Below are 9,987 nucleotides of genomic sequence, written 5' to 3' on the forward strand. Positions count from 1 at the left end.
TTTTTACCTAAATTTTACAAATTTTATTTATCTTTTAAATTAGTAATGGCTTCGACTTAGTATAAGGAGTTGGGTCGTTACATACTTGATCACAGCCAACAAATTTGACTAATTAATCAAAAGAGAGAAGCTCTTAAATCACTATATGTTTAGAGTAAATAATTAATTTAGATGGTTTCGTAAAACTTTTGTCAGTTTTGTGTATTAACTTTTTTTTATCTCATATAACCACATTGTTATCCATTTTATCTCGTTAAAAATTGTGATTTCTTTATAAGAAGTTACACTATTATTAAGTTTTTTTTTTGTCTTATTTAATAAATAACTACTAATGTTTTAATGTTATTGACTTTTTGCAACTATAAAATAAAGAGTGGAAGTTTGCACCAAAAGGAAAAGTTTTTGTTAGAAAAAAAAATATATCATGGATAGTATTATACTATGCTCTTATTCCATCATTATATCTTTTTACTTGCACGATCTAACACTAAGAGTCATTTCATCATGATGCATTACAATCATATGTTTATAAACAGTACCTGTATGTATGTTATAAACTGTTGGCTAGTATTTTGTTTAAAAATCTCATTAGTCATAGCATTTAACTATTTCTTCTTGAAAATATTAGTAAATTTTATTCACTTTAGAATGATGATTGTTGCATTGTAGATGAAATTTCACATGCGTAAATCTCACGCTAGTAAATAACTTCAAATAATTTTACCATTCTCTCTCTTTAGAAAGATTAAAATAGTCAAAGTTTTTACAAATAGTTCAAAAGATTTCACCCCTCATTCATTATTGGTCGAAGTCATGGAAGAGTTCCCCAACCAAGTGCAAGTAATCAGAAAGGATGTGTCAAAGTGTTAAAAGGACAAGTAGCAAAGGTTTTAAAGTCCCTCACTTAAGTTAAAGATAGACCAGTAGCAGGGGCATTCAAACAAGTGAAATTGGTTTAGAACCAAGCTCCAGATGATGTTTCTCCTCACCCACATGCTCTTACTTTTAAAAAGCTATTAGGTTTGTCATTGGTAGACTGGACGGCATACCTGATACAAGATTGTGGTCAAGCTCCACCATAAACAAGCCATTTGAATGACTTAGTCTCTACAACAAATGAGAATATCGATAAGAAGACCTTTGAAGACACAAATCTCGAAGGAAGATTATACCAAAGTTTCTAGAAGAAAGATTGTGTATAATAGAGGAAAAGAACATTTATGAAGACATTGAGGTGACACAACTATGTCTAGTCTTAGATGTCATTCGTTACTCCACCCAAGTTGAAGATGCCAAAATTTGGAAAGTATAATGGGGGCGACTACCTTAACAGTCATTTCATCATGTACGACTGAAGGATGTCGGTCCACTTCCAGGATGACAAATTTTTTCTCCACTTTCAAGAACACCTAATTTAATACTATGTGATCTCGTGATAAGGAATGTATTCTTTATTAGGTATGAGGTATGATGAGGGTGCTACGAAGGTGTCAACCTAGTTGAGATGTTCTAGTGCGCCAATTAGTTGTTCATAAAAAGATAGGCTAATTGGCTCAGTTACTCATTGGTACATGTAGTTGGATATCTCTCAAGTGCACAAGTCTTGAAATAGCACAAGGAAATTATTAATTTGGCTTAATACCGTTTTAATCTCCAGTTTATAAAAAATGAGGCATTGGACACTTTTAAGGAATATGCCTAAAGATGTAAAGATAGTCGATCAGGGGCAACCTTCAGTTGATTGAGTAAGGATATTAATGTCACTAGTGTTTTATAAGTGTTATGAATGCTACATACTACTATAAAATACCCTTTACATTATGACAATGAGAGAAAGACTTGTAAGCGAATTTTAAAAGAGAAAGGATTACAAAGGATGCAGAAGTAGAAGTTAGCATCATTAAAAGCAATCCCACTAAATGAAAAGATGAAGTGCATGAGGTCAGCTCGGGGTAGAGCATTATCAGCCATGTGTCACTACCATCATTTAAACAGGTGATCTATGAAGAGGAAAAGTCAAATAAATGAAGCAAAGAAATGACAACAAAGCATTTGACCCTATCGTCTTTAGTAGTGCAATTCAATCTGATGAGTTGGTTTCTCCCTTCTTGCAAAATTTGGAGCATCTCAATTGGAAAAAAGAACTACCTAAGACTGCAAGAGAAATCGAAGATTATTTTCTATTGGAATAGGGCAAGACCTTTATAACAGGCACACCTTTTAATGTCTTGTTGAATTGGATGACATCTTGACAGTCGCATGTGTTCTATTCTCCAAAATAAAATGGATTATTGGTTTAAATGCTTTTTCAATATTATATTTATCCTCCCTATTTGTCTAACATGAAAGAAAATATATGATATTATTGAAGACTTTGACATCAAATTAAGGTTGGATTTCAAATCTCCATCTCTTATTCATGAGAAGAGGAATTAAAATATGTTGTGCTTGAGACGTTGAAATAGAGAACAAGAGGATTATTCAACTAACAAGTCAAAATCTTTATTTTGGAAGTGACTAAGTTGTAAGATATCTAATAATCATTAGTTTTGCTCGTAAAATGAATTTAACAGGAGTTTTCCTATTTTTATCAAAGACCATATTGGGTAGTCTCCCCTAATTTAATATATAGGGGGAGACTAGCTTTCTTTATCGAAGTCCAAGTATCGTCCATCTGAGTAAGACTGCATTGCAAAGTATAGGATGTTTGTCACTATTACTTGCATAAGAGAGCCAATTCTAAGAAAATTCACTCTTTCAAGATTATAAGACCCATTATAGTTTTTCACTTATGAAGAGTTTCAAGATTGAAGGACTTTAAGATCAAGATCTAAGTTACAAGATTACTGACTTTTATAGACTTACTTATTTACCATCGGTCTTAACGACTAGAGATGGTGTTTTATTTGGTTAAATAATCACTCTAAGGAGATTTTCAAGGCAATTTAGAATCGATTACGGCTCAAGTTCATGATACCTAATAGCTAGTTTTGGGAAAAAGTAAACCACCTATTTTGTATGCTTTGACTCGTTTTCTTCTTTTGAAAAGAATCTAGAGAATGTTTAAAAAAAGAAAACTATTAAAATAAGCATGTCATAGTATGTACATACATACATGCATTCATGAATAACATTTATCTTTTTGTTTTTAGCTATGATGCACTTGTTTATCCCTAGCTCTAGCATTTTATTTTGTCATGTGACGCTTGTTTATCCCTGACCTTTCACACTTCTTGTTGTGAAGGTACTTGTTTATCCCTAGCCTCCAACATTTTATTTTTGCTGTGATGGCGCCTGTTTATCCCTAGCCTCCAGTGTTTCATTTTGTCATGTGGCGCTCGTTTATCTCTAGCCTTTGACACTTTCTGTTGTGGAGGTGCTTGTTTATCCTTGGACCTCAGAGTCTTATTTTTGCTGTGATGGTGCTTGTTTATCCCTGGCCTCCAGCATTTTATTTTGTCATGTGGTGCTTGTTTATCCCTAGCTTTTGACACCTTTGTTGTGGAGGGCAACTTTACCAAAGAAGACTAATGCGAGCATATAATAAGAAAGTGCATCCCTAAAGCTTTCGAGAGGGAGATTTGATATTAAAAAGAATACTTCTGTTTCAAAAGGATCATTGAGGAAAATGGACTCCTAATTATGAAGTTCATTCGTAGTGAAAAAAGCTTTTTCAAGAGAAGCTCTACTTTTGACTAATATGGATGGCGTTGAGTTAGAAAATCCTGTGAATTCAGATTATGTTCGAAGATATTATGCATGAGATCTTTTCTTAGAGGGTTTCGTAATGTTGAAAGAAGTCAGGGGTATTTCTAGGAAACTTACATTTAGTTCTTAGAATGTTATTTCCAGATGTGTAAACTTTCTCTCACCCCTCTCTTTGTACTCCTATTCCAAGCATTGTTGTCACAATTTTTTTTTCATTTCTTATTATATTTATTAAACATATGTTTATTTGACAATCTTTTCTTTTATCCTTTCTAAAATATAGTAAACATTCATGATTCATCAGTCCATTATTCTACATTTTGTTAATTAGCAAGGATCCAGTACAACTTATTGTATTTGCAAACCAAGTAAAAGCTATGATTTTCTTTTGATAACATTTAAGGAAATATAGGTGTCTACAAGTCCAGACAAATTTTATTATGATGGGAGTTATCGTAATTGGAAGTCTACATCTTAAAGGGATTCACGTTTTATGATGTCCAAGGACTAAACAATATTGGATCTTTACAACATAGTGCAGTCATTCGCAGTTTTGATTCAAAGAGTGGCAAATTCGGCAACTTAAAAAGCTTTCATGATATATGTGTTTTATTCTATCCGGTGGTCATACTGATCAATTGTTAAGAGGATTGATGAATGGAGCACTGAGCTATTTATTTCTTTGGAAATCACAATATTTTATTTTGAAATTAAATTTTTACCTAGTCCAAAGTAGGACGAGTCCAATTTTTATCAAACCTAGTCCTGGAACTAAGGTTGATGACTTTTCAAATTTGGTTAAATTGTGTCCAGATCTAAAGCTGAAGCCAAAGCCTGTCTATCAGGTCCTTTACTTATCAAACCTAGTCCTGGAGCTAAGTTTGATGTCTTTTCGAATTTGGTTAAATCGAGCCCAAATCTGAAGTTGAGGCTGAAACCTGTCTATCAGGTCCTTTATTTATCAAACCTAGTCCTGGAGCTAAGGTTGATGTCTTTTTGAATTTGGTTAAATCGAGCCCAGATCTGAAGCTGAGGTCGAAGCCTGTCTATCAGGTTCTTTATTTATCAAACCTAGTCCTGGAGCTAAGGTTGATGTCTTTTCGAATCTGGTTAAATCGAGCCCAGATCTGAAGCTGAGGCCGAAGCCTGTCTATTAGGTCCTTTATTTATCAAATCTGGCCATAGAGTTAAGGTTGATAATCTTTTTTAGTTCTCACTCTAAAAAAAATAAAATTTGGTCCAAATACTTTATCTATTTCCTTTGTCTACCTTTAAATATTTTCAGGATAGACAAAGGGGGCAAGCTGTAGATACCATATTTTGGCCATTTATTTTTTATATTTACTTTACTTTATTTTATTTTATTACTTTATTTTTATTAAATTAAGTTGATTTAAATTTGAATTTATTTATTTTAAAAAAACAAAAAACAATAATTAAATTTCATATCTCCTCCCTCTTTTCTCTCAGCCACTTCCTCCTCACAAGTCCCACGATTTTTCCCCTCCCTCTTCACGATTCTTCCCACTTTTCCACTATCACAAACACGATCCTCACGATCTTGCAATCTTAAAAAAAAAAAAAGCTGAAAAAAAGAGGGAAGGAGGAGATTTTTTAGAAAAATGAGAGATCAGTTAAAAGGGTGCAAAGCGAAAAACTATTCTGCCAAAAGGTAAGCTTTTTCTTTCCATCTTTTCCCTTTATTAGAACGTAAATTGTTCTTCCATTCTTCAAATTTTTTTTGTTTTAAATTCGTTAAATTGATTTTTAACGAGCTTTTGATTTTGTTAGGTTAGACTAATTAAATCTATTCCTTCATCAAATTTTGCCTAGTCTGTGTGTTTAATTTTTTTAGGTTTATGGTGTTTTAATTTTGTTAGGTTTAGACCAATTGAATCTATTTTTTATTAAATTATGCCTCTGCTTTGTATTTTAATTTTGTTAGGTTAAACCAGTTGCATCAAATTTTGACTAGGCTATACTGTGTTTAATTTTTTTTAGATTTAGGGTGTTTTAATTTTGTTAAGTTTAGACCAATTGAATCTATTTTTCATTAAATTATGCCTCTGCTTTGTGTTTTAATTTTATTAGGTTAAATCAATTGAATACCAATAGAATATTGTTGCATCAAATTTGCTTACTGTGTTTAATTTTGTTAGGGTTATGGTGTTTTAATTTTATTAGACCTAGATCGTTTAAATACCATCACATCAAATCTGCTTTTGTGTTTTAATTTTGTTAAGTTTAGGTTATTTGAAAATTGTTACATCAAATTACCTATGTCCATTTGATTTAAGTTTGTTAAATTTAGGGTTTAATTTGGTTGTTTTTACTGTTTATTAAATATGTTTGATATGGATTGATTAGATTTGTTGAATGGCAGAATACTTATTTCACCACTGTATATTATTTACTTTCCAAACATTATTTCTCAAACTGTATATATTTCTAATGTAGCATATTATTTCCAATATTTTATTTTTGAATATGTAGATATTATCTCCAACTTGTATTATTTGGCAACATATATTGTTGGTTGTATTATTTGTCATATTTGCCAACTATTTTATATTGTATTATTTATGGGAAAGAGTAGTGTTCATTTATGTATTTTATGGTTAAAATCCCATAAATACATAAAATTTCTCAATTTTTAAAAATTAATTAGTAAATTATTTTTAAAGAAAGTATATCTAACAATTTTATATTTTAGAATGGGATTGAGTAGTGTTTTTTTTTAATTCATTAATTATTTAGATACATGAAATTTTTCATTAAAAGCCTATGATGGAAATCAAAATATCAAAGTTTGATATTTTAATATTCTTGAGGTAAATAAAAAATCTTTTTAAATAAAAATTAAATTCTATTTTTCTAATGACTCTCATGTCACCCATATGATCATCAATTCAGTTTTTTTTTCTTAGATATGAATTGATAACCATGGGACATTTAAAAAATATCAAATAAAAAACTTTGTTTTGTGAATCTCTTTAATTTAGTTTAAAAGATAAAATTTAGTAATCATTTTTATGGGTGTGGTAGGGTGCTAATACCTTCCCTACACACAACTAACTCCTGAACCTTAAATCTGAATTTACGTAGACCAATTTTTTCTTTTTGGTGACCAATCACACCTTAATATGATTGGTGGCAACTCCAAACCTTTTAAATATTAAAGATTAAATGATTGGGGATGTCGGTCGCTCCGCGTCGCGATCACGTGCGACATCGTGTTTCAAGTTTTTTATTATACTTGGTTTTGAAATATGATTAATCGATGTTTATGGTGAACGAGAAGGTGATTTCCTTAAGGCTACATGAATGTGTTTCTGTAGCGCAACCTACAGTTGTTAGGGGATTCTAGGGCTAAAAGAGGTCATGACCAGAGATTCGAGAACTTGAGCCTAGGTGAGGATGTGGATGGAGGATTGTGATATGGCTTCGAGCCTAACTTAACCCATGGTGGGTGGCTTTATGTGCACATAGGAGCGAATATGGAGGTTGTTACTATGGTAGGTGCTAAGTATGCGTGAGCTCCGTTTGGCCACATGTTTCTTTGTGGATATGCATCACGAGCTATTCTAGGTCGTGTATTTAGTATGCTATCATGGTTGGATTGGATGAAGGTTGTTACTGTGGTAAGTGCTAAGTATGCGTGAGCTCCGTTTGACCGCGTGTTTCCTTATGGATATGGATCACGTGTGAGCTATTTAGGATCGTGTATTTAGTATGCTATCATAGTTGGATTGGATGGAGGTTGTTACTGTGGTAGGTGCTAAGTATGCGTGAGCTCCGTTTGGCAACATGTTTCCTTGTGAATATGGATCACTTGTGAGCTATTCTGAGTCACGTGTATTTAGTATGTTATCATGGTTGTATTGGATAGAGGTTGCTATCATGGTGGGTACTAAATATGTGTGAGCTAGTTTTGACCGTATGATTCCTTGGTCATGTGCGAGCTATCATTGGTCGTATATTTAGATGTCTTACCATGGTTAGATTGAGTACAAGTTTGTTGGTTTGATTGGTTACTATGTGATAACGATGTTTCAACTATCATTTCATTACTGATGCAAATTTATAGATTTTCTTTTTTAGCATATTTTATGAGTTTTTACTTCTAAAAATCTGTGACTCATTGAGTTTTAAGCTCACGTTTTCAATGTTCTTCCCCCCCCCCCCACAGGTAGCTGTCAAGGACCAAGCCATTGTTGAGCTCCCCGTCATTTATTGTAAATTTTTATTCTTATTGTATGTATTTACTTAAGTTTTGTATTGTATAATGGGGTGGTTAGAAATAGCGAGAGTCACGCTAAGGTCACGTGTTTTGAGACCCCTTTTGGACTGTAATTATTTTATAACTAATATCTAGTTTGGATAGAAACTCTGACTAAGACTCTAGAATTGTCTAGATGAGTGTGTGGTGAGACACACTTGATGTTATTTAAGTTTTAAAAGCATAGAAATATAATTTTCTTCTACTTTCCAGGTGTGGTTAGTCCGTTTTTCAGGGGAGACTCTGTCGAAATTTTTATAGAATTTTTTTGAAAAGTGCTTTGCTAATCTTACATTGGAAAAGGAATGTTTTTAAAGAGTAGATTCACACCACAATCTATGTTAGAGTGAAAAACCTAAAATGAGGTGTGTCACTCACATTTCTTACTCACATCATTACACTTATAATAAACTTTAAGTAGCTAAAAATTCAAACACAAGAGTTAGTTGACGAAGAGTGGTAATAAAGTTCATGATAAACGATTAAACAACTTTTTTCATTATAATTATTGTAAAGAGGGAGATTGTACCTCTCAAGAACATAGTTAGTATTGTCTAGGAATGTTCAAAAAAATCAATAATCCGACCAACCCAAATTATCCAACCCAAACCATAAGGGTTAAGTTAGGTTAAATTTTCTATTGGGTTGAGTTGGATTAGAAAATTGAAGAAAAAAAGTTGACTCGAGTAGCCGGGTCGTGCAAGTAAGAGGTCGGGTTGACCCCAATCAAACATATATATATATATATATATATATATATATATATATATATGTTTTTTTTTTTTTTGAAAAAGGTCTTATTAAGTAACAACTTGAGGTGGGGGATTAATTAGAACTCAGGATCTCTTGTCTTCGAGAACATACAGATGTAAGTTGAGCTAAGCTTATATTGGCATCAAACAAATATTTGGTAAAAAATTATTTATATTCTATTTCTAAAAATCGTTTTTAGGTTCTATGATCCAATTAAATGCAAAGTTTGAAAAATAATTTTTTTTTATTTTTTAAGTGTACCAACTTTAGAATTTTAACATTTAAATGTATAATTATATTAAGTATAAATAAAAAAAGAATTAGAAATACAAGATTTTAAAAACCACTATCAAATATGTTCAAGATGTGATCAATGTTGAAAGGTGGGTCATAATAAATTAATACACAACAAACGCTACCAACTACTTACTACTTGGAATTAATGAACAAGGCAGTTAGAGGCAATTAACATAGTGCTTAGGGTTTCTATTGTTCTTTAATATGTTATGTTTGTCTTTTATTTGGCATTTTTAAAATTTTTCTTTGTCAATTAAGTTGATTGTTAAATCTAATTTAATCATACCGACTATTTTAATCTTTATTGAAAGTTTAAGGACCAAACTTGAACTAACATCAAAATATAGAGATGAAAATGATATTTTAACCTTAATTCCAAGCCTTTATAATTCTAAACTCATTCCACTTTTTCAATCTTCGTTCTTTAATTTCTCTTTGCTAATAATCAACTACGTACATCAGTCAATTTCAAATGGCTTCCTTGAAATCTCTAATTTTCATAGCACTTGTCGCTCTCTTAATCTTGTTGTCTGAAACTCTTTCATCTGTTATGATTCACAGTGGAGCTTCTGGTTCACTTAGTTTTTCATCGAAACCTTTTTCAGACGATGGATCACCATTAGGATATCATTGGCAGACTCGACAAACAATAGTGAGAGATTAGGTCGAAGCTCCGAGTCCATCAACCGCATATCGAAGTCCAACGTTGTCATTTAGTATTGGCTCTGTTCTAGGTCTTTTTGTTGTTTTTAGTTTATTTGTGTGAGTGAATTATTCTATTTAGTGTCATTTCTTTATTTTACTTTTATTGATGAAATTATTGGTTATGGATTGTATTTACTGATGAAAAGAAAAAAGAATGGATAGATCAAAAATGGTTTGAAATTTAAGGAAATAGTTAGACAGAAATTGAGAGCGTAAGAGACTTTACCAAATACAAAATTAAAAGA

This window comes from Cucumis melo, chromosome 3 (genome assembly GCF_025177605.1).
Source record: "Cucumis melo cultivar AY chromosome 3, USDA_Cmelo_AY_1.0, whole genome shotgun sequence".
Classification (NCBI taxonomy): Eukaryota; Viridiplantae; Streptophyta; class Magnoliopsida; order Cucurbitales; family Cucurbitaceae; genus Cucumis; species Cucumis melo.